A 23597-nucleotide genomic window follows, 5' to 3' on the forward strand; every position below is an offset into this window, starting at 1 on the left:
GTATGAAAGGCTAAGCAGGGTTTTGAATCCAAAGAGAAGGGGAGAGTTCATCTTGAAGCAGTAGCGAGGCATGTGCAGCTGCAAAAAGATCAATGGCAATAACTAGGTTGGAAAAAGGGGCCTTAGGAAATGAACTATACCAGCCGATGTTGATAGGGGAGGAAGAATGTGCCTTCGGAACCTAATAGGGTGGGGTATGTTTAGGTATGGACAGGAAAGGCAAGCCTGTAAGCTGTCTCTTCTCATTTGCTTTTACGGCTGCTGCTTAGAAGAATCACTTAAGCAGCCCAGGAAAATTCATCTGACAACTGATGATGTTTGTGTCTAGACCACAGAAATTGGCTAGGGGTCTGTAAAATGAAAGTGGGAAATTAGTTCTTGGAACTGGATAAGGCTTGTGTTTGTGATGTGGGGAAAAGAGTTGAGGCATAGTTTAGTTTGGTTATAGCATTGTACTCTTTTGGGACTTCTGATTTTACAATGCAGCTTGCTTTTTTGCAGCAGCAGGAGGATAAAAATGAGATCTGTTCATTTATTATGATTATTGGGTTAAATTAAATTGTGTAGTCTCTTTCCACTGCACCCCCCCCTCCAATTTATGTAAGACTGGAAGGAAAGAATTAACTTTTTGTTTTCCAATATATGGTTTTGCTCAAGTAGTATGTTTAACTGAAGAGGCCTTACCCTACATCTCAGGGTAACCCTGAGAGTCATTGAATTGTTTTAATGATTCATGGGATCATTCACCCCAACCTCTGGTTTAAATGGCAGCCATTGCTGTGGCCAACTCTAAAGGTTTTAGTTGGCTCAAATGGATTCTTTCACATATAGTTTGTAATAAACCCGAAGCTGTACTGTGCACACTGGGCTTTTACTTGAGCTGTGCTTGGATCAAAATTCCACACACCCCTTTTTGGAACGATGAACAAAATATGCCTGGTGGTTTTAAATTGCAGATTATAGGGGCTAAAACAAAACAGTCCTTTTAAAGACAAAGTATTTCAAGCTGTTGCTATGTAATTGAGTTAAGTAATAGCAATTCCAGTTTCTCTGTGGCAAAGTACAGTATATATAAAATATAGTTTGCTTTTGTTTTCAGAGTTTTTGTCTTCACTTTTTTCTATTTTTCTTGTCTTGATTTCAGTACATAGTTCACAAACCCACATTTTGAAGTTTCATTTTATGCCACTATCTCCCTCTCCACTTTGTGGAACAAGCATGTATGTGAAAAACAGGCCCTGTGGACCCACCCCTCCTGCAAATATTTGACAGATTGTGAAAACGAACAGCATATATTGGCTGGTGTTATCTGCCACACCAGACTCTCGTTTGCTCACATTGCAAAGGTGTCTGGCAAGCATGGGACAAAAAGCAGAATTCTGAAGGTTGGTTTTCTACCCGTAAACCACCCTCTTAACTTTAGGTTATTAGTCCTGCAAAATCTCAGTTCACTGGCTCAAGCAACACATAGCTGCCAAGTTTTCCCTTTTCTCGCGAGGAAGCCTATTCAGCATAAGGGAATTTCCCTTAAAAAAAGGCAACTCTCCAGCTCTCTTCCTATAGTCAGTATAACTGATGTAGGGAGAGTTCACTGATACCCTGTGCCTAGGGGCCCCCAGAAACCTGAAGCCAGTCCTGGCTGTATGCTTCACTGAGCTCTCTCTCTCTCTCTCTCTCTCTCTCTCTCTCTCTCTCTCTCTCTCTCTGCTTTAAAGGGGGACTATTCCACTTTATGTCCTTTGGACTTATGCAGCATATTGTTGTCATGTTTTTCTTCTAAGGCCTAATGATGTTTATGCATTGTTGATGTTAAGTATGGAGCATGTCTGGATAGGAGATTGCCTGGAAGCCCCATGTATCCCACTGACTTTCCTGGGTTTCCCCAAAGAAAAGTGGGATACATTTGTGATAACTGGTTATACATTTTGAGTATTGCTTCATCTTTTAGAAGGAACTGTTCATTTTCTATTCTTATCTGTCTTCCTGGCTCTCAGCATCTCTCTTTCTCTCTTTACAGTTCAGAATTATGACTTGTAGTAAAAGTAGAATCTGTCTAGACTTTGAATTGCTTAGTAAGGAGGTGGTGAAACAGATGCATCAATTGTAAGCTGATGATACAGTAATTTTCTGGCTCATCCAATAACTCTCTAAATGCATTTCAAAGAGGATTCAATTTATTAGCAGCCTTTGTTGCTAGGTATAAACCCCTGGACGTAAATCAAAGCATGGCTGGAAGTAATGAAATGGCACAGTACAGCTAGGCAAATGTCTGAGTAGGGATTGGAAGCTGTTGTGTCCTACCCATAGAAGAGAACCCCATCATTGGAGTCAGTGTTTTAGAAGATCTATCACCTGTGATGTAGTGCCTGCCCCCTTATTTAGAAATTGTCAGTTTATGGGGCCATTTGTTTTTCTTCATCCATGGTGACTTACTTTCTTGATAGAATGTGGAGAGGGTAAAGGAGGCATCTGAATGAATCCCAGCCTGACTTCTAATTTTTGTGCACTGTTACAAATGCTTCAAAATTATTGAAGTGACACACTAGGCGGGAAGCTTGGCCAGTGACTGAATACTCTGATGATTACTTCATACCCTCCTGCAGTCAGGCTGCGCCAGCTAAAAAACAACAACAGCAAAGTCCCAGAAGTGACTGTGATGCTCAGCCCCCAAGCAGGATCTGCACTGCTCACTGGATGAAGGTGAACTGTGCAGCCTTTTTTTGAACATCAGGGAAAGAGCCAGGTGTTGCAATGAAAAAGTCCCTTAAGGAAAGCCACATTGTTGGCTGTGCCACAGATGTGCTGCATGTGTTTTGTGCTTGCTTCCAAATCTCTTTGCCTCTTCTATTGGGTGAAGTCCAGTTCTCAGAGATGGTGCAGCTTTTCTCATCCCCTGTTGGCCACGTTGACAGGCTTGCATTGCACAGAAGGTAAAGGTAAAGGACCCCTGACAGTTAAGTCCAGTCACGAATGACTGGGGTTGCGACACTCATCTCGCTTTACTGGCCGAGGGAGCCAACGTTTGTCCGCAGACAGTTTTTCTGGGTCATGTGGCCAGCATGACTAAGCTGCTTCTGGCGAAACCAGAGCAGCGCATGGAAACGCCGTTTACCTTCCCACCAGAGCAGTACCTATTTATCTACTTGCACTTTGACGTGCTTTCGAACTGCTAGGTTGGCAGGAGCAGGAGCTGAGCAACGGGAGCTCACCCCATCATGGGGATTCGAACTGCCAACCTTCCGATCGGAGGGCCACTGAGGTGGCCAGTCTGAAAACTGGTTGGGGCTCATAGCTTTACAGTACCTGCAAAGCAGGAAGCTCAACTCTGGGAGCATGTGGGGCAGCAGAAGGGTAATAGGAGCAATGTGTAGTAGATCACACCCTTCAGCCTGCATTTCATTGTGCATACACCTCCATAAGCTGCAAGCTGTAAGGAGAGGTAACCACAGAGAGGGCAAGGACTCCTGTGCATGCCAGGAGCCTTAATCTGCTTCCCAATATGTAAGAGGGAAAATAGAATCGTAGAATTGTAAAGTTGGAAGGGGCCCTGAGGATTATCTAGTCCAACCCCCTGCAATGCAGGAATATGCAGCTGTCCCATACAGGGATCAAACCTGCAACCTTGGCATTATCAGCACCACATCCTAACCAACTGATATACTAAGCCTTAAATGGCTGACTAGGTCAGATTTTTCTCTATTGAAGTGAAAAGGCAGTATGTGGATAAGGAAGATTGAATATTCTCTAACAAAAATCAAAAGCCTGTGTGAAGAGTCAAGTGTGTTTCTGTATACACATGCCTGTAACTAACCCTTCCCTAAAGCTGTGTAATCCCCTCCCCTTTTGCATTCTGGCTGCTACCTAAAGGAGTGCCTCCTTCAGAGTCATAGGCAGGGACAATTACCAGTATCTGGGTCTCTCCCAGTAAGCGGAATTGCTACAAACTTGGCTTGGTATCATATTGAGTGGAGGGTTCTTCACTTAGAACCTTAGCAATGTGCGGGGCAGACAGGAACCAGAGATCATCTGACCCTTTCAGGCATGGTTGACCGCTTTTGAACATCCATTCCTATCTGCCTTTCCTTATGGGACTAGGGGAATACAATCAGACTTAACTGTACTGTAGATTTATTTTCTGACCTAATGGTGGAAAACTTAGTCCTCTATTTGTTGTATTATGCTTGTTTACTTAGTCAAGACACTGCTTGACAGAGGTGCTATGATGGAGTGTTCTTTAATAAGCCAGTCTTGAACTTTAATTTGCTGAAAGCTGTTTTGGGAGCTGTGCTCCATGGGGTACTGGGAGGGTTATGGGAGCTGAGTGGGCCAGTGGTACACATAATTTCCCAGATGCTGGATGCAGTGCTGTGAACTAGTTACGAGTGATAAAAGAGGGGTGTATACCTGGCAGTGTAAGGGGTGACGTTTTTCAATAAATTAGTGTGATGTTAAGTTGTGACTGACCACCCTGCAAATTTGGTGTATTCCTGGACAGAAAGCCGAGGGTAACTGCTTGGTAAGAAGGAGCATGTTCTTTTCTCATAACATTATGCATCTTACTTCTCTGTTTCCATCAAGGAACATAGGGAGATGCCTTCTATTGTGTCAGATCAGTAATGCCTACACTGAATGGCAGCAGTTCATCAGCTTTTGAGGGGGAGGGCTTTGGCCAAGGTGGTATTGTCAGAAGAATAAATATGTGCAACCCAATTGTATGCATGCATATTTACTTGGAATAATGCTCAATTGAATTTGGCCGAAGACTGTAGCTGAAACTGTTTCAAAGCATGCACCAGGCACAGGAACCACAATAATGTTCTCTAATTGTTATCTTCTGTATTTTTTGCAATCTGGTTTCTAAGGCTGTTGTTTATTTCTCCAGACAACTATGTTGGCTGCATAGTAATACTGCAACTTTCCCTTCAAGTCAATAGCAGACATTATGGGCTTCATGAATTTCTATAGATGATCAAGCTGTTAATAAAGACATATGTGGCAAGTGTTTTTGCTCTAAAGGAAGGCACCTTTTTCTGGAACTTTGCACATGAGGGACCTGAGACTTCCAGCCATAGCAGCCCCCTGGAGCATTATGTGTGTTTATAAAGGTATTAAGGAATAGAACGCTTGATAGCTGCCTCAAGCTGAGAAGGAAAGGCTGTAAGAGGAGGATTAATCTTAGGGCAATGAATTTTAAAGACTTACTTCTTTTATGTGTTGTGGAAAGCTATCAAAATGCTAATGGTCTGCTGCCTTAACCTTCAACAGACACTTTTTATTTCTTAATATGTTCAGTGTTTTGTAAACAACTAATTTAATGGTGGACTGTTGGGAAGATATTGGTTCCCTTGTACACATCATGGCATTAGTCATATTTGGAAGGTTTCTGCTGCTGTTTTCATCAACTACAAAGCCAGTGGAAATGGGTGGGTGGTTTTTTTTTTATGAGTTGGATGTGGTTGCCTACTTGTCACACTGATGCTGCCTTGTCTAGTCTCATGTCATGCCATTATTCTGGTTGTAGCTGCTTTGGCGTGTTCTTGGGCAGCAGCATATTGGTTTTGTGAGCTTCCAAGACACCATGACCAAATTTTCCATTGATTTACAATACTTTTACATAAATTCTGCAATAGTTTGAGTGTGAGGAGGAGGCTGAAAGATTCATCTGGAGCAATATGGACACCTACTCTTATATACATGTGGAAGGCATAGAACTAATCCATTTTAAAATAACAGTTTTATTTCCGCAGCTCCTGCTGCCGCTGCAGCCCAAACAGAAATGGTGGCAGCGTCTGCTGCGTGCTCCAAGGGCGCATCGACCTGGGAGCTGCTGAGGCGCTGCACCGCCGTGGGCTATTGTTGCAGCCGCCAGGAGTGGCCCATGTGCAGCCCTCGGAGTCGGGGCCAGTGGGGTTGGGCACACCGTCGGGTCGCGGCCGGCAGGAGCAGTAAGTGGCACCGCCGCCAGGGCTGGGCTGGGCTGGTTAGGGGCGCGGCTCCTGCGCTGCCCTCACGCTGGAGCTCGAGGAAGGGAGGGAGAAACGGAGAGGAGGAGGAAGCCGCTTCCCTGTCTCCATTGCTCCTCCTTTCCCTTTGTGTGGGTCCCTTCCTCCCAGCGGCATCGCTAGCCTTTATGCGCGCGACGGACGCCACGCCCCCCGGCGGGGTGCCTTCTGATTTGCCGCCCTGGGCAGCCAGAAGGCTAGCGATGCCGCTGCGCCTTGCTGAGCTGCTTCAGGCTCTTCTTGCGGGACCCCGACATGTCTCCAGCTCAGCTGCAGCCACCGTGAAGCAGGACAATTTTTATTTTTATTTTGCTTCTGGGGGGCAGCTGCCCCCCCTGCCCCATGCTGGGTACGCCCATGCCCACTTCTCCAAAAGTTCAGACTTTTGGTGATAAGGAAAGGGATGGGAGAGTGTGGCATAACATATGCTTTGATGCAACTAACCCCTCAGCAAACAGATTGGGATGCATGATCAATAAATAGGTTGTCTAGAAGCACCCCTCCTTGCTTAAGTGTGCCCTGGACTTTTGGAGAGACTTAAAATAATTAGTTGAAGGGAAATGCACAGCTAATGTGGAACTTTCTGACTGACAACTTCATTAACACTAGGCAACATTTGCACCTCTCTGATCCCTAATCATCTGAAATATTAAAAATATCTTTCTGAGAGTTAAAAGTAGCAAAGATAGATATCTAATGAAGCTAACAGCTGACTTAAGCATGTTGTTTACTCTCCTACAAGTTTATTACTTGTATAGTTCCATGAACTTTTGGGCAGCTAGCTATTCTGAACCAGGTTCTGTTTGCTATCTTTTATTAAAAATATCACCATGCACTTGGCTGTTTGGAGATGCTTCATGATACGTTTGTTTAAAAGAGATTTTGGCTACCATGTCATAGCCGTGTGGATGGTTTGGGTTGTTTTATTTTATGTTTTGTATTTGATCAAAAACTTTGTATCTCAGTGGTCTAAGTCAATATTTTGGATACTTTGGATCCAATATTTTGGATGCTTTCTGTTGGCTAATATATGCAAGATAATTGACCATTTTGTTTATTTTGTTTCTACTTACTGAAATGAAATTTATTATTATTATTATTATTATTATTATTATTATTATTATTATTTCTAAAACAAGGGGTGGGGAAAGAGATTTTGCTATATTGCATTTTGTAGGCAACATTGCGCTTCAGTCATCTTTGAGATATCAACATCAGTCAGATTCTGGTAATAAATATCTGAGACAGACATCCCATTACCCTTCTGTGAAATATTCTGGAACAATGGAGCTGCCTGTACTTACATGCATGACTACCGAGACATTTTTTGTTTTTTGTCTCTGTGGGGTGTTCTGTTACATAGAACTGCAGGCTTGAGGGTTGCAGTCACCATTGGGCCCTCCAGTGAGTATTTAAAAGTTATTTTTACCACTGAACAGTATCTTTATAGCAGCTACTTTCATCTTTTTCTGCTGCTCCAGTCACCACTCTTTGTTTTCTCACTTTTGATCGTTCTACTCTCAGAAAAGTTAAAAGGATGTTGTGTAATTTTGCTCCAAGGTTTGTGGCAATCCAGGGTAGGGAGAAAGAGAGATTATACAAAGCTTGGTCCTGGGGATCAAGTGGGTATATTTAAAGCACAACTATGGGAACAAAGGTTCTTAGAATAATGTGGTCTGTTCAGATTTGTTGTCCTTGAGGATGAGAGCTGCAAAATGTGTAAAGCTTTGATTGGTTCCATGTCTCTTGGTGAAAAAGGCTTGCCCTTAACTTGGTTTGGCATTTCCCCCTCCCAAATATACCACTACACAGGCAATCTTTCTGTGGGGCTGTTCTTTGCCAGATTTGACCTGGGCAACTTTGTGTTCATGTTGTTGTTGTTGTTGTTGTTGTTGTTGTTGTTGTTGTTGTTGTTGTTGTTGTGTTTTGTTTTAAAAAACATATGAGCTGGATAAACCACCAGCCACAACCAAGGATTTGTATGAGATTACAAATAACTGATACAGTAAGGACTGGCTGGCAGTAGCAGGGAATGCAATTTACACTGAGACTGAAGAAGTAACGACCAGCGAGCAGAGTGTTGGGTTTAGAGGAGAATTTAAATTGTGGGCAAGGCCTAAATGCAATTCATAGCCTTGGGCTTTTTCAGCTTTAGAACTTCATAAAATAAGAATACCATGGGCTTAATTTGCAAGATTGCCACAAAAAAACTATGAGGGTGTTATATGTTCTCTGAGCCATAGGAATAGTGTGAATTAAAAATCCTTAGCCTTGTAGAACTAAGAGTTTTCCCCCCATCACAGAATCACTCTTTGGAGTTGATAATGTCACTGAACTCTTGCTTCCAGGGATGAGTTTCCAAGAAAAACCATTACAGTACAGTATAAGCTAGGCAGGGCTTGCCCATGTCAAATGGTTGGGGGAAAAGTCAAATTCAAACTATGGACGTGTAGTGGGCAAAATATATATATTTTAATATGCATACATGTTGGCATCCGTCTGTCTCAAAAGACAATGGAGTGCGCCTCCGGGGGATGGTCAAACTGCTGGAGAATCACAGTGCCTGCTGTGGCTGCAGAGACCAGTAACTTGTAAATGCTACCTCCTGCATTGCTGTTGCAGCACTTAAGTGACCTCCTCTGGGCAGTGTGTATGGAGGTTCACATGATGAGGAGTGGGGGAGCTATCCTGGGATAGTGCAGAAGCTGGTTATCACAGTACAGTTTATCTTTATTCACCAGCTTTCCTGAAAGCATGACTTATATCTTCCATTATTCATTTCTTACAAAAGCAAACTTACTCTCTTGCCTTATGCCCTGCTCGGTCTGCCTCAAAACCTGGGATTGCTGCAGTTTGTTGCCATCTTCTCTTTGCATTGCTCTAGCAGCCACAGTCAGGATTTATTTCTCACACATGCCAGAGGTTTAGCATCTAGCATTTATGACATGGATCATGGCATACAGTGGAATATGGGTGCAGTCAAAATTCATATGCGCTTGGCTTTTCCTAAATAATGTAGATTTGATTCAATGGGAATTAGGATTAATACTGGATTTAAGTTTCTCATAGCTGGCTGGCAATAACCTAATCTTCTTAAGGGTTGCAGGCAGGCAACATTTCTCTGAATGCGTTTAACATTTTCAAAACCGATAAGAAAATGAAATTTGATACTGAGGGACTTTAACCCTAGAGCCATTGGAAATGCAGCACTTTACACTGCTATCTTTAAGGCAGTCTCTTAATTTCCTTAATATATGACATTCACCTAGGTTCCTATACTGGGTTCCTAGTATGCACTTAACAGTAATATTTGTTCACTTTACTTCGTTGAAGCATAGTGCCTGTGATGACTTTCAGAATCTGAATGGATTACATTTTTCAACTTGACAAAACGTAATCTTCAGATGCAGAGAAATGCTTGCATCAGGGCAGTGAATGCCTGGATGTTAGTCTCTTTGATTGGTGGTTTCTGTAGCTCCTGGGATTGTTAATGGCCCTTAGTAAAGAAAGATGGTTCCGTGTGAATCTGTATCTGGCATGCAGACACAATGAGTAAAACAATTCAGTTCTACTCTTTTAGTTTTTCTAAAGTTTCTCAGTTTGGTCTTGATCCATTTGGTAATGGCTTGGAGACTGTGCCTAGTCAACAGGGTCTGAGGGCTAGCGTGAAAAGCATCCTGGATTAAAGTTATTATTTTTAAAAGTTTACAGAATTTTGCTTCAGAAATACAGTACCATGCAGGGTTTGACTCTTTAGATATATCATATGTACAATACAAGTATTTCTGTGTGCATAATTCTACATGTAACTAGTCAGATTTTTGAAGGAAAAGCTAATAATACACAGGCAGCTTGGACATTAGTGGACACTCAGTGCAAGAGGTGTTCCAGTGTGGGCAAAGCTCAATTCTGCATTTAATTCCATTCAAAACAGATTACTCCTCCATGAGGAAGAGTAGAAGAGGAACTGGACTACCTCAGTTATTTTAGCAAATAAATAAAGTAACAACTTGATTAAGATTTGAGAGGTACCAACTTCCAGTATACTCCTGGTGTTAATCTGACTCGGTCTCTATGCTGCCAGCATCCACTCCTTGTTTAATATGACCAGGAAAGTGCAAATCATGTCCAGTTGATTTGGATTCAAGCAGAGGGTGCCCCAAGCAAAGCTTGGTCTGGGAAGAAAAAGCACATTTGGAGCTGTTGATTAAAGCAGAGGAAATCTAATCACATCGTTTCTTTCTCTCTCTTTTTATCCTGATCCACAGAAATTAATTGTGAGAAAAGATCGAGGGGGAAATAGGAAGATAACTGCAATTCCAGTGGAAGGAAAGGAAGTCATCACCAGGACACAAGGTTTGCCTATCTTAATTTACAGCAGTTATCTTCAACTGGTCCAGACTTGAGACCCACCTCAGACACCCAACTTACAACATGGGACCAACTTTCACATTTTCATCAGGCCTGAAATCCAGTGTACAGAAAATTAATCTGCAGAACATCCATTTCCCTTAGGTAGCAGTTGTCTTTTGTTAGATGCTGTAGTTCTCCTACTCTGGGCAGATTCTCCTACTCTGAAGCAAAACATTTCCCCCTTTCATTTTGCGATGCCTTTCCATTTTATGTTTTCGTTTTATCAATAACTAAATAAAAACTGGCTAGTTTTATCTCCAAATTCACACGGAGATATTAAGGTTATAGTCATGTGAACTTACTTGAGAGTAAGTTCTGTTAAAATAGAGGGGGAGGGGAAGAAGCCACACCAAGGCTTGCCCCACCCTTCTTCCCCCCATTGCAACTGCTAAGCCCTTTTTCACACACACCCAAATTCTGAAGCACCCAGCTTCTCTTTTTCTTCAGCCTCATCTGTACCTAGGCTATCACTTTCTCTCGTATTCCCACACTGCTTCCTTCCCTCTACTTTTCTGCCAACCCCTTGCCCAAAAAACCTTGCAAGGCTCCCTATGTGAAAAAGAGGCTCCCCTGAACATGTGCAGAATGTCTTTCTCTCCCCCCACTGATCTTTATATTCTCAATTTTCCTTCTCCATGCCCTCCCCTAGGATTCCCCTTTTGGCACACACTCACCATTTGCCTGTTTGGGGTTCTTCTTTCCCCAGTTCCTCCTTTGGTACATGCCCATTAGTCCCCCTCCATGATTGTATGTCCTTGGTACAGCCCACTTTCCCTTCTCCCTCCCCTTCTGGTAAACCCTACTTCCCACCCACCTCTAAAGACCTATGATTTAGAGGATTCAGTTTTATTTGTTCGAAGAGCTAGGCTGGATCTAGACACATCAAAGAAGCATTTCAGTTAGACGTGTTGTAAATTTAAACAGGGAAAACAGGTAGAGAAAAACGGGATTCCATAGTGCCGTCTGGTGGCACAATGTTATATCACATATACAATGCATATAAATCACTTTTTCTTTACCAATTTAGCTGAGTCCCTAGTTAGCACTCACCAGGAGTAGTGTACTTGTGATTCTGACATGCTTTTGGGGCTACAATCTCAACTGAGTAGAAAAATGTTTCAGTGATTAAAGTTCTGAGATCTGGTAACCTAGACATATATTTCCCATTTGGAAATTGATCAGGCACGTTCACTGTGTATAATTCATAGATGGATTTTATATTAATTTCACGGGATGGATTAGGATGTGAACAAGTCAATGCTGTGTAAGTAGTGCACATTTTTTCCAGAAAGTGTCACCTAATCAATACCAAACAAATTAGAATTCAGCTTCCCTATTGATCCAGTAATAAATTATTATAATGAAAACCTTTCAGGAAATAAAACATTTTTTGGTCAAGTTTTAGACTCAAACTACAATACTATGTTGAATGAAGAAAAAGATGGATTACAAGCAAGATACCTAAAGATTCCACTACTGTTTTCCATTGGAACAATTGGTTAATAACTATGTGACACAGCAGACACAGCATTTGTTGATTTTTGTTGCTGCTAATAGGCTGTGGGCAAAATGGACACAACATTGTATTGTGGAGCAGAGAATTGTGGAGTATTTTCAAAATAAATTGAGGATAATTCTTGATGTACCTAGATGTTTCCATATTTATTTCTGGTGACCAGAAACTGATAAAATATCTAGCAAGTCTATTATCCTTAGCAGAACTTTCAGTTACTGGCTTAGGCTGCAATCCAGCACCTGCCCCTCTCCTCCTTACATCAGGCTGTGTGCGGTTTGGATTGAGCAGGGACACCCCTCCAATTCTGTCTCAGACACACAGTGTCTGCCTGCCCAGCTCTCCTGCAGAACATGTACGGAGATGGAAGGCCTGCTGATGGTATCCCTGTCAGTGGAATCTGGTGGAAAGTCATAACATGGGGCATTCCAACAGAGGGGATGTCATCAGTGGGCCGGCCGGGGATCTGCTGGATTCTGAGCTGGTCTCACAGCTAGTGCTGGCCTGGAGATGGCACAAGGATCAAGCCTGATCTGCTTCTCCCCACCTGTGGCTGCCTTGAGCAGCCAGGCTGTGAATGCAGTGGAGGCTCAGTTGCTCTGCAGAGTCTTAGTGGGGGCAGCAGCAGCAGCAGCAGCAGCAGCAGGGAGTTAGGATTGCTCTGCCAAGGGGCTTTTACATTCAAATACTAGATTAGCTAAACTGTTTCTTGGAGCAAATGGGAGTTAAGTTGTTAAAAGGTTCAAATTGGCTCCAAAGTGTAGTTCATGAAGCATTATGGCTTTTCTTTGGAGGTTTCTCACCCTTTGAACCCTCTTCCAAGCAAACAGATTTTCAGTATTCAGGTTTGTAATGTCTGTTTTTATGTGCCATCGCAAGCCCCTTAGTATGCAGTGATGTAGGGGGAATTTTCTGCAAGATGTTCTGCTCAGGGTAGTCAATCACTATACAATTATTATCATAAAGAAACTCCCCCCCCCCCAATAGGTTTCTACTTTTGTTTCTTACACCTGCGCAAGAAACCTATTTACTTCATAACTTCATTGTGCAAGCAAATAGCAAGTGACTACTTATTTTTGGCTTCTTCTTTTCTTGAGTGAATATGCTGACTATACCGGTAACACATATGGGTTAGAACAATGCTGAATATATGCCTTTTTGTTAGAAAAACAGAAATGACCTAATGTTCTGTATTTGCTCTCCACCTACAATGATTAAATATAAATTTGAAGCTTATTACTAGTCCTGCTCTTAGAAATGCCTTAATTCATCTAATGATGCAACAGGTGCCAACTGCAGTTTTAGAATGACATTTTCTTTCTTTTTGTGTTTTACTTATTTGTTCCCAATACTTATGGACCACTTTTCACCATATTATTTATTATTACCATTACCATTATTATTATTATTACTATTAATTAAATTTATATACTGCCCTTCATCAAAAGATCTCATAGATGGTCACACTGCACTTTACAGAACAATTTTATATTTATTTATGGCGTTTCTACCCCAGCTTTTTCTCCAAGGAGTATGTGGTTCACCCCTCTCCTCAGTTAACCTGTGAGGTAGGTTAAGAGGCAGTGACTGGCCCAGTGTCACCCAGTGAGCTTTGTGGCAGAGTTGGGATTGGAACCCTGGTCTCTCAGGTCCTATTCTAACACTCGAGCTCGATACCGCACTGTCTCCCAATTAATAAAGTAATCAATCAATGCAAATAATATGGTGTTTAAAATATAAAATGCAGGTAGAAGCATAAGTTGAATAAATAGGCAAAGCTAAAGGTCAAAGTATGTATATGTCTGACTTGTATGTTTGGCAAACATTTTCTTTTGGCCTTGCTTTAATTAACAATATTGCTCATACTGTGATTATTTTGAAACTGCTGGCCTGACCACACCACCTAGTTGTTTCTTTTCATCCTTAAAAAGATAAAATACTTATTCAGGATATAATTAGCTTGTTTCTCATTTTTTTAAATAATCCCAGAATGGGTAACAAAAAGTAAAGGCACCTAGTTTTTTAAAAACACCTTTAAAAATACTTCAAATGACATCATAAAAACAGCAGAATGAGACAGGCTAAGAAATCTAAGACCCCAGCAGCAACAGAAAAGCCCAATGGTTGGTAAAACAGAGGAATGCAGAACCACCCAAAATGTCGAGGCAAATGGACTTGGCACACAAAACCTAATAGTGAGGATGTCAGGTGAGTCTCCCTGGGGGGAGAGTATTTTCTGTGAATGAGTCGCCACCACTAAAAGGCCCTTTCGGTGGTCTCTGCTCTGCAGGCAGGGACACTTGGAGAAGAGGAAAATGCTTTATCACTTCAGACTCTGCCCTCGTGGCAGTGATTCTGCACAAGATGTACCTTATTATTCATTTTTGTACTGCTTACAAAATTCTCAAATTCACCTCTTGAGGTAAAAACTCCAGTTTGTCTGAACTGAAGAAAATTGGTTTTCTGCTGGCTCCTTGCGACAGTGTGACTCTTAGCAGTAGTGGAAAGGATTTGCCTTGGTAGCTTCGAAAGTTTCACCCAATCTCCTGCCATCTCAGTAGCATGATAAATAAGCAAGACATTATAGCTATTGTGAATATTCTTTTTAAAATGTAATTGCTATTCCACATTTTGTTTTTTGCTGTGAGCCATGGCTGAAACAATAATGAATGACTGGCTGATTGGCCTGTCTGGTTGAGGCTGATGGGAATTGAAGTCCAACATCTTTCCCAGGTTTGGTCAAGGGCCAATCACAGACAATTTTAGGATTATGTTCTGTGAACATTAGATTTGGGAGCTAGAAATAGGTTTTTCTCATGTTTCTATGTCTTTAGGTTTATTTTCTTACTGTTTACACCTGACAAGTGTGCGATTTGAAGCAAAACCTTCAATATAAAAGATGCAGTCAGTGAACCCATGTGCTTAGTTTGCAGAAAACTTTCTTCTCTCTTGATAAAAACTCTTCTGCTTCCCACAGCAAATGCTTAAGGCACCACAGGAAGTGTTATCATTATCGCAGAGTGTGGAGATTTCATTGTTCTTTTACTCAGGGAAAAGGACGAGAGACAGGAGAATGAGAGGAAACTTGTAAACTTCTTAATTGCCTTTCTGGATATGATTTCAGTGGAGCAGGGTAAAGGGAGAGTATGGTTTTCCTGCAACAAATCAGATATCAGAATAACTCTCTCTCTCTCTCTCTCTCTCTCTCTCTCTCTCTCTCTCTCTCTCTCTCTCACACACACACACACACACACACACACACACACACACACACACACAATATCCCTTTGTTTCACAAATTACAACAGCATCCTTTTGAATTCATCTAGATGCATACAGTTAGTTTTTGTTGAATACATCTTCATAAAGAAGGGGGTTCTTAGTCATTTTTCTAAAACTCATATTTCCTTTGGTTCAATAGTCCTTACCTCAAGTTTGGAACCTCTTATCTATATACCCTCTGCTTCTACCTCTCCTTCCCTGCCCAGTGAGCTGCTGGTGGAAGAACAGCTTGTTCTTTCCAAAGTTCTGAACTGTTTGTAGAGGTTTTTCTCTCTCTGCTTCCACCTTCCTTTGTTGAGCTTGTGTGGAGCGGTTGTTGGGGAAGGGTCGCAGCCCATTAGCAGAGCATTTGCTTTTCATGCAGAAGGTTCCATTCCCAACATCTACAAGAAGGGCTAGGAGCATCCCCTGTCTAAAACCTTAGGGAGCCACTGCCAATTAGTGTACACAATTCTGAGTTAGGGTTAGATGGTATAAGGCTGCTTCCTAATGTTTCCTGATTGTAAGCTTCCTGTGTTCACCTAGAATTTCTATTTTATGTTGCTCCTTCAGTATTTCTCCTCTAAAACTGCCTTGCAAACTGGCTGTTTTTTTTTAGAAAAAATCCCATTAATTTCGTTGTTATGAAGTAGCCTGGTATGTGGATACAATTGCAGATTTAGTGGGAAATGCATTCTTCCAGGACACTAACATGGTTCCCACCTCACAGTAAGGCAAACTGTGGCTTGCCATGAATGAGCCAAGTGTGCCGGTGAATGCTGCTTAAATTGCACCCACCCCACTCCTCCCTGTCCCAAGCTAGGAGGGACAACCCAGAGTGCTGGCTTAGCATTATGTGCAACCCAGCACTCAGGGTTTGCTTTGCTCCAAACAGTCAAAAGGAAGCCAAGAACAAACCCAAGGCTTCCTCTCATACTTTGGAGAGAAACTAAGTGGTACGTAAGTACCAATATTTATACCATAACAAATGTATATGTGATAAAATACCTGAGGAAATTTGTTTCTAGTTGCTACTTTAATTAAAAATGACATAACGAGCATGAGATAAGCATCTCAGTGGTTGCTTTTTACTCCCACCCCCTGGAGATAATTTAACTAGGAAATGTAGCATGATTGGCAGTTCTTGCAGACTTCAAAGACCCAACAATCAGGGGCTTCACAGGAATACTACATCTGTTTAAAGGAAAGTTGAAGGAAGGAGCATTTTCACCCATCAAATTACTTCAGAAAACACCTTGTTTGACAGTGCCTAAGTTTGCTTTGCCTCTAAGCATTTCAATAGCAAGGACAGATGTATCTTATGACACTGAGGCAGTGATCTAAGGGTAGAGGAATGGAATGCAGGATGCAAGATCCCCCCCCCTGCCTTCAAAATTTATGTTAGACACTAGGCAAAATCCTCCTGTCGCTTATTTCTGAGTAGGGAGTTCCTGCAAAGGTTTTAGTTAAATTAGTTGTTTAAGAATTGTGGGTCTCTAACTTTATTTTATCTTCTGATACAGACTTCTTAGACAAAAAAAAACACCACTGAAACGTAAATGCTTTCTGCTGTGTACGTCTAGGGCAGTGGTTCCTAAACTCTCCCCTCCCACTTGAAAACTGCTGATGGTTTTGGCAGACCACTTAATGATTTTTTTCTCCTGCCTTTTGTAGCAGTTGCAATGTGCTGTGCTAGATGCTGCATGATCTTTAATTGTATTTTCATTGCTGCTTTTATTTCTTACATATTGTCTTTTATTGCATGTTTAATTCAAATTCAGATACAACAAAATACAATATAAAAATTAATGGAACAATAAAAGTTAATTAAAAATCAATATGAATATTTAAAGCAATGGATGTGCCATCTCCTGCCTTCAATCACAAATCCACAGACCACCTGAATTACAGACTGCAGTTTGGGAACCCATGACCTAGGCTGTTTTTGTTCACTAATGCTGCCTGAATCATAGCTGCCAAGTTTTCCCTTTTCTCGCGAGGAAGCCTATTCAGCATAAGGGAATTTCCCTTAAAAAAAGGGATAACTTGGCAGCTATGCCTGAATGCTTTCCTGTACTTGTCCACAGAGGGCTTTTTATTAGTTATCAGAGAAACTGCTCCTGCAGTGACCCAGAAACAAGTGGACAGAGCTGAACAGGCTTAAACTAAGTGCAGTTAGTTTACCATTCTTTGGAAAGATTAGATTCATGAAGACCTCAATATCAGTGTTCCTACCGGTAAGTGAGTACATGGTTGGCTTGGATATGCAGACATAAGTTCAGTGCCTAACTCAGAGAACATTGACTGATTTAGGACAAGCTCCTTCTCCTCAGCTTCACTGCCCTGTTGATAAAATAAAAATACTGCCTTCTTCCTTCACAGGGCTTTATGAACTTAAGTAAGAGAAGGGTTGTAAATAAAGAGTAGGTGTCCTCAGACTAGCAATGACAAACCTAGACAGCATCTTAAAAAGCAGAGACATCACCTTGCCGACAAAGGTCCGTATAGTTAAAGCTATGGTTTTCCCAGTAGCAATGTATGGAAGTGAGAGCTGGACCATAAAGAAGGCTGATCGCCGAAGAATTGATGCTTTTGAATTATGGTGCTGGAGGAGACTCTTGAGAGTCCCATGGACTGCAAGAAGATCAAACCTATCCATTCTGAAGGAAATCAGCCCTGAGTGCTCCCTGGAAGGACAGATCGTGAAGCTGAGGCTCCAATACTTTGGCCACCTCATGAGAAGAGAAGAATCCTTGGAAAAGACCCTGATGTTGGGAAAGATTGAGGGCACTAGGAGAAGGGGATGACAGAAGACAAGATGGTTGGACAGTGTTCTCGAAGCTACAAACATGAGTTTGACCAAACTGCGGGAGGCAGTGCAAGACAGGAGTGCCTGGCGTGCTATGGTCCATGGGGTCACGAAGAGTCGGACACGACTAAACGACTAAACAACAACAAGTCCTCAGACTATGTGAATAATTGTCTCCTTCTGAATTGTTGCATGCTTTTTCAACTCTTGAGGACCAAACTTTTTTTTGTCACATAGTTTAGTGCTGCATAGCTGTCATTTTAAAACACTAAATTGCCATTCTGGAGGAAAGTGAGTCGTATCAGGACTGGGGCATGTGCTGGGCAATAGATATTGGTCATAATATTGAAATGACAAAAGTCATTGTGGATTGTTGATATGAAATTTACTGTATATTATGGGATAAAAGAAAACTATATGAAAATGATGTATAGATGGTATCTGACTCCTAGTAAATTAGCAAAAACGTTAAGTCAGAATCAGATGCCTGTTGGGAGTGTAAGGAGAAAGAGGGTACCTTTTCTCATATGTGGTGGTCTTGCAAGGTACCAAAAGCATACTGTGAAATGATATATAATGATTGGAAAAAAATGCGGAAAATAACATTTGTAAAAAACAACAACCCCTAGTTCTTTTAGGAATAATAGGTTCAGAGGTACCCATAGAACAAAGGAAATCGTTTATGTATGTTTCCACGGCTGCTCGAACATTATATGCCCAGAGATGGAAAGAAGAAACAGTTCCAACTAAGGAAGATTGACACCAAAAACTGATGGAGTATGCATAAATGGCAAAACTTACTGGAAGATTAAGAAATCAAGAAGAGAGATGTTTTAATATAGAATGGGGAAAATTTATTGACTATCTGAAGAATTATTGTAAACAACTTACGGTAAATCGCTAGCAGGACTGATGTGAAAAACGTGCAGCGAGAATAACCTAAACAGAACATAAAGGACAAGTAGTAAATAGATATGAACAGTGGGGAAAGATATAAGTAACTGCAGAAGGTTTTTTTTTTTTAGGATTGGATGTCTTAATTGGATGTGTAAATTTAGATTTGTGATTCATCTGTAAAATGTGAAAATGAAAAATAAAATATGAAATAGCACTGGGGCATGTGGGGGGGGGCGACAGGAAGCTTGGATCCCTTCCGCCTGTCTCAGTTCCGATCAGAATTGGACACACCCCACACAAACACAGCTTGCTATTTGTAGTGGTAGGGAAAGATTCAATTGAGGGTTTCTTCCTACTGTGAAAAGCAAGTGTGGAAGGGGTGGGTTGAAAACTGATGGTGATTGGAATCATGCTCTGAGCTAAGCATTGAACCTTTGTCCCCCGCCCCCAAGTCTGGTCCCAATCCAGCTCAATTGCAGCAGCCAGCTGTTTGTTTGAGCAATGCAATGACAAATGCCATGTCTAGTTTTGCGCTCAGTATTTCTGAAAAGGCATCATTTTTCTAGTTTCATTCCTCTGAAAAGGAATCGCTTTTCTAGTTTCATTCCCCTGCCCTAGAAACCCTTACTTTCCAAGTTCCGGACTGCAGAATCCGGGACCGGCAGCCATTTTACACCGGAAGTTGCGTTGATGTAACTTCCGGTGTTGCTTTGCCCTTCTATGGGCACCCAAAATGGCCGCCGCCGGCTTCAAAAGTCGCTTGTACGCATGTCAGGAAGTGTGCCGACGCAACTTCCGGTGTCGCTTCGCCCATCTATGGGCACCAAAATGGCCGCCGCCAACACCGGAAGTCACGTCTATGCACTTCTGGACATGCGTAGGTGCGACTTTTGAAGCTGGCGGCTGCCATTTTTGGTGCCCATAGAAGGGCAAATCGGAAAGAAAAAAATGGTCGCCGGCAGGAGAAAATAATGGAGAAAAACGGGAGACGAAGTGATACGGGGGACCACCGGGAAAAGGTAAGAAAAAAGGGGTTTTCCCGGGGAAAACGGGAGACTTGGCAGCTATGGAAACCCCTGATAATTGTATTTCTGTGAGGAGGGGGGATGCTAGGGATCTCTGAGATTGTAGCACCCTCATCAAACTACAGTCCCTAAATAATAATAATAATTGTATTTATAAACAGGTGTGAGGGGAGTGTTATCTGTCTTGTCAGTGTTACAGTTATGCAGGCAAGTTATACAGCTTGGAGCCCACCAAACTTTGCAACCAGCTTGGTTCAGGGCTTGAAAAGCATTTGCTGCAATCATGATTTGCAGTGGAATAAGCTTGTAAATAAATAAGAGGGAGCACCCTGTCTCCTGCTCTTGCTAAGCTGTTTAGGTTTCATCTGAATAAATGTTTACTCTAGCCATATAAGTCTGGTGCTAATGAACCTAAATTCAAAATGCAAGGGATTCTGCTGAATGACTAATCCAAAGGGGCTCTAGATTCCTTCCTCTCAATAAATAAATAAAGCCCCATATATTAAAAAGTTTCTGGCTAAATAAATAACTGCTGTTTGTTCAAACAAGTGAAGCAGAATAGTAATAGCAGGCTTTTTTGTTTTTTTTAAAAAAGTTGTGCTTGCTTTGTTAATGTATTTTAATAGGATTCTTCAATAAGATATGATGCAAAGCTCATGATAATTATTAATTCACTAGACAGTCAGACTGCTGCAAGAACAAAATGCACCTCTGTCTTCTGGCCTTCCTGATTGGCAAGGGCGAGATGTAATGTTTCTTTTGCACTTGTCATAGTCAAAGGTTGCAGTTGTAGTTAGACCTGATTTTAGGGGTGCAAATTCAAGCAAGTATTTGTATTTCTGAAAAGCTGGCGCTTCTTAAACTAACAGACACGTAGCCAGACACCTTTAGATCTGTAGAATATTTTTCTTTTATTAACTCTGATCATAGCTGCCAAGTCTCCCGCTGGAAAATGCGGGATCAGCAGCGGCGCAGCACCGGAAGTTGCTTCTACGCATGTCTGGACATGCGTAGAAGCAACTTCCGGTGCCGCTCTGCCCGATTTTCGGTGCCCAGGCATCGGCGGAGCGGCACCGGAAGTCGCTTCTACTTCCAGTGCTGCACTACCCATGTCTGGGCACCGGAAATCAGGCGGCGCCAGGACCCAAAATGGAGCCTCCCTGGCAGGTAGGAAATCTGGGGGATTTACGGGATTTTTTCCAATCCGGGCTGCCAGCGGAAACGGTTTAAAATACGGGGGTTTCCCACGAAAAACGGGAGACTTGGCAGCTATGACTCTGACCAAAAGTTAAATGGGCATAACAATAAAAGTTCCTGCCTATGATGTCAAAGGCGTTGTTTCCCAGAAATACAAATAAGGGTATACTTTTTGTAACATCATCCAGGAAAATGGATATGCGAGACACCTAGAAATCAAAGCCATCAGAGCCCCATAACTTCCAAAGTCCTCAAAGAGAAGAGTAATAGATCTACCAGTATGTGTGCAGACTGAATTCCCATGCTCTCCAGTTAAAAGATATTGGATGGCTTACCTTAGATTTTGTGGAGACCCTTTTAGAGAGAGAGAAAAACATTTGTATCTGGACTTATTCCAATTTCAAAAAGTAAAATATAACAAGATAATACTGAAAAAGTTCCCAAACAGCATAAGTTTAGGTGTATAATGCCATCTTTTTAAAGTAGTGTTATCTGGTTTCTGAAATGCAGTCAACATCTGAGGCCTTTCTTCGGGTTTCCCATCCATGAGAGGTCTGGATGGTGTCAACATGAGAGCAGGCCTTTTTTCCGGTTGCTCCCCATTTGTGGAATGCTCTCCACAAGGAGGCTCACCTTTCACATATCTTTAGGCACCAGGTGAAAATGTTCCTCTGTAACCAGGCCTTTGGGTGATTAAACAGTCTATGACCTTTTAAATATATTTGTGGGAGGAGATTGTTGGGTTTTGTTTTGTTTCTTTATTTGTTTTGCTATTATTTATTATTTATGTGTTTTCTCTTTTCACTTTCAGAGGTCATCATTTTTTATATATTTTTATGCGGTAAAGTGCCCAGTGATCATCAGATGAAGTGCAGCATATAAATTTAAATAATATTAATAAATTGATAGTTGTTGTTGTTTAGTCGTTTAGTCGTGTCCGACTCTTCGTGACCCCATGGACCATAGCACGCCAGGCACTCCTGTCTTCCACTGCCTCCCGCAGTTTGGTCAAACTCATGTTCGTAGCTTCGAGAACACTGTCCAACCATCTCGTCCTCTGTCGTCCCCTTCTCCTAGTGCCCTCCATCTTTCCCAACATCAAGGTCTTTTCCAAGTATTCTTCTCTTCTCATGAGGTGGCCAGAGTATTGGAGCCTCAGCTTCACGATCTGTCCTTCCAGGGAGCATTCAGGGCTGATTTCCTTAAGAATGGATAGGTTTGATCTTCTTGCAGTCCATGGGACTCTCAAGAGTCTCCTCCAGCACCATAATTCAAAAGCATCAATTGAATTATGGTGCTGGAGGAGACTCTTGAGAGTCCCATGGACTGCAAGAAGATCAAACCTATCCATTCTTAAGGAAATCAGCCCTGAGTGCTCTCTGGAAGGACAGATCGTGAAGCTGAGGCTCCAATACTTTGGCCACCTCATGAGAAGAGAAGAATCCTTGGAAAAGACCTTGATGTTGGGAAAGATGGAGGGCACTAGGAGGGCACTAGGAGATGATAGTAGGGTGATGAATTTTCCACACTGCACTCTTTCTGCAGTAGTCCATTGAAATATTTAAACATTTCCAGCTGTTGCTGTTATAATGCACTTTCCACCTCTTATATCAGAAGTCAGTTGTCTTCTGGCTGCATTTATAAAAAGGTATTTTTGGCAGTTGTTAGTCCTTAATGTTCTTCCATATTTTAATTATAAATGCATGCATATTAAAATAACATTATTATATATCCATCTGAAAGTGTAGCACTCATTCTTTCTCTCAACCAACTTTTGTATCAAAGGTCTGGCTCTCTCCTTTCTTAACAATAGCTATTTAAAAACGAAGTCTTGCTAATTGCTTTTTTGCTTCTGCTGTTGTAGCGATTCCAAACTCTTCCCAAGGTGATTGCCTCTCTTTCCTGTGGTGCAGGCTAGGTATTAATGTGGTTTGCTAAATAACTACAGGTTGAGTTACTAAAGCCATTTATAGTATAAAATCAGCTATTTTTTTCATAGTCATTAATTTCATTTTAATAATTGACTGGCTTGCAAATTATGTAAACCTTTCCTTAAAGTGTCTAGCAGTCCTTTCTTTGTATGGAGCTTTACACAAATTATCTATTAATTTTCCATTTAACCTCTCTGCTACTGAGGGGATAGTACTAGAGTCTATTGTCTGTGCAATCCTATATATGTGTATTCAGAAGTAAATCTCAATGAGTCCAATGGAGATAACTCTCAGCTAAGTAAGTCCCGGATTGAAATATAAATACTGTAAATCTCATCCATAAGCCTGGTTGCTTGGACTAGGCTGGGGCTTCTAAATTCCACCAGTTCCTACATATCTACTCTTGATTTTTTTTGGAGGTGAAGGGTCAGCAAAATAGTCAAGTGGCACACTTAAGAAAGCCAGGGTTAGAATCTTCATTTCCCCCAAATTCTGTCTTATTTCACTCGGCTTTTAATTTGAGAGTGTTCTATAGAGTGAGTAGAAAAG

General features: G+C 41.7%; 1 protein-coding gene across 6 annotated transcripts in view; it reads left to right on the forward strand.

Moving 5' to 3' along the window:
• The window catches only part of TSPAN18 (tetraspanin 18), a 163674-nt gene that overhangs the window by 20420 nt on the left and 119657 nt on the right, over window positions 1–23597 (forward strand). For all 6 annotated transcript variants that reach the window (XM_035115886.3, XM_035115880.3, XM_035115894.3 and 3 more), the window contains exon 2: window positions 10271–10358. The gene's annotated coding sequence lies outside the window, so the exon portion shown is untranslated. The remainder of the gene's footprint in view (window positions 1–10270; window positions 10359–23597) is intronic.

Source organism: Zootoca vivipara, chromosome 1, assembly GCF_965207765.1.
Source record: "Zootoca vivipara chromosome 1, rZooViv2.hap1.1, whole genome shotgun sequence".
Lineage (NCBI taxonomy): Eukaryota > Metazoa > Chordata > Lepidosauria > Squamata > Lacertidae > Zootoca > Zootoca vivipara.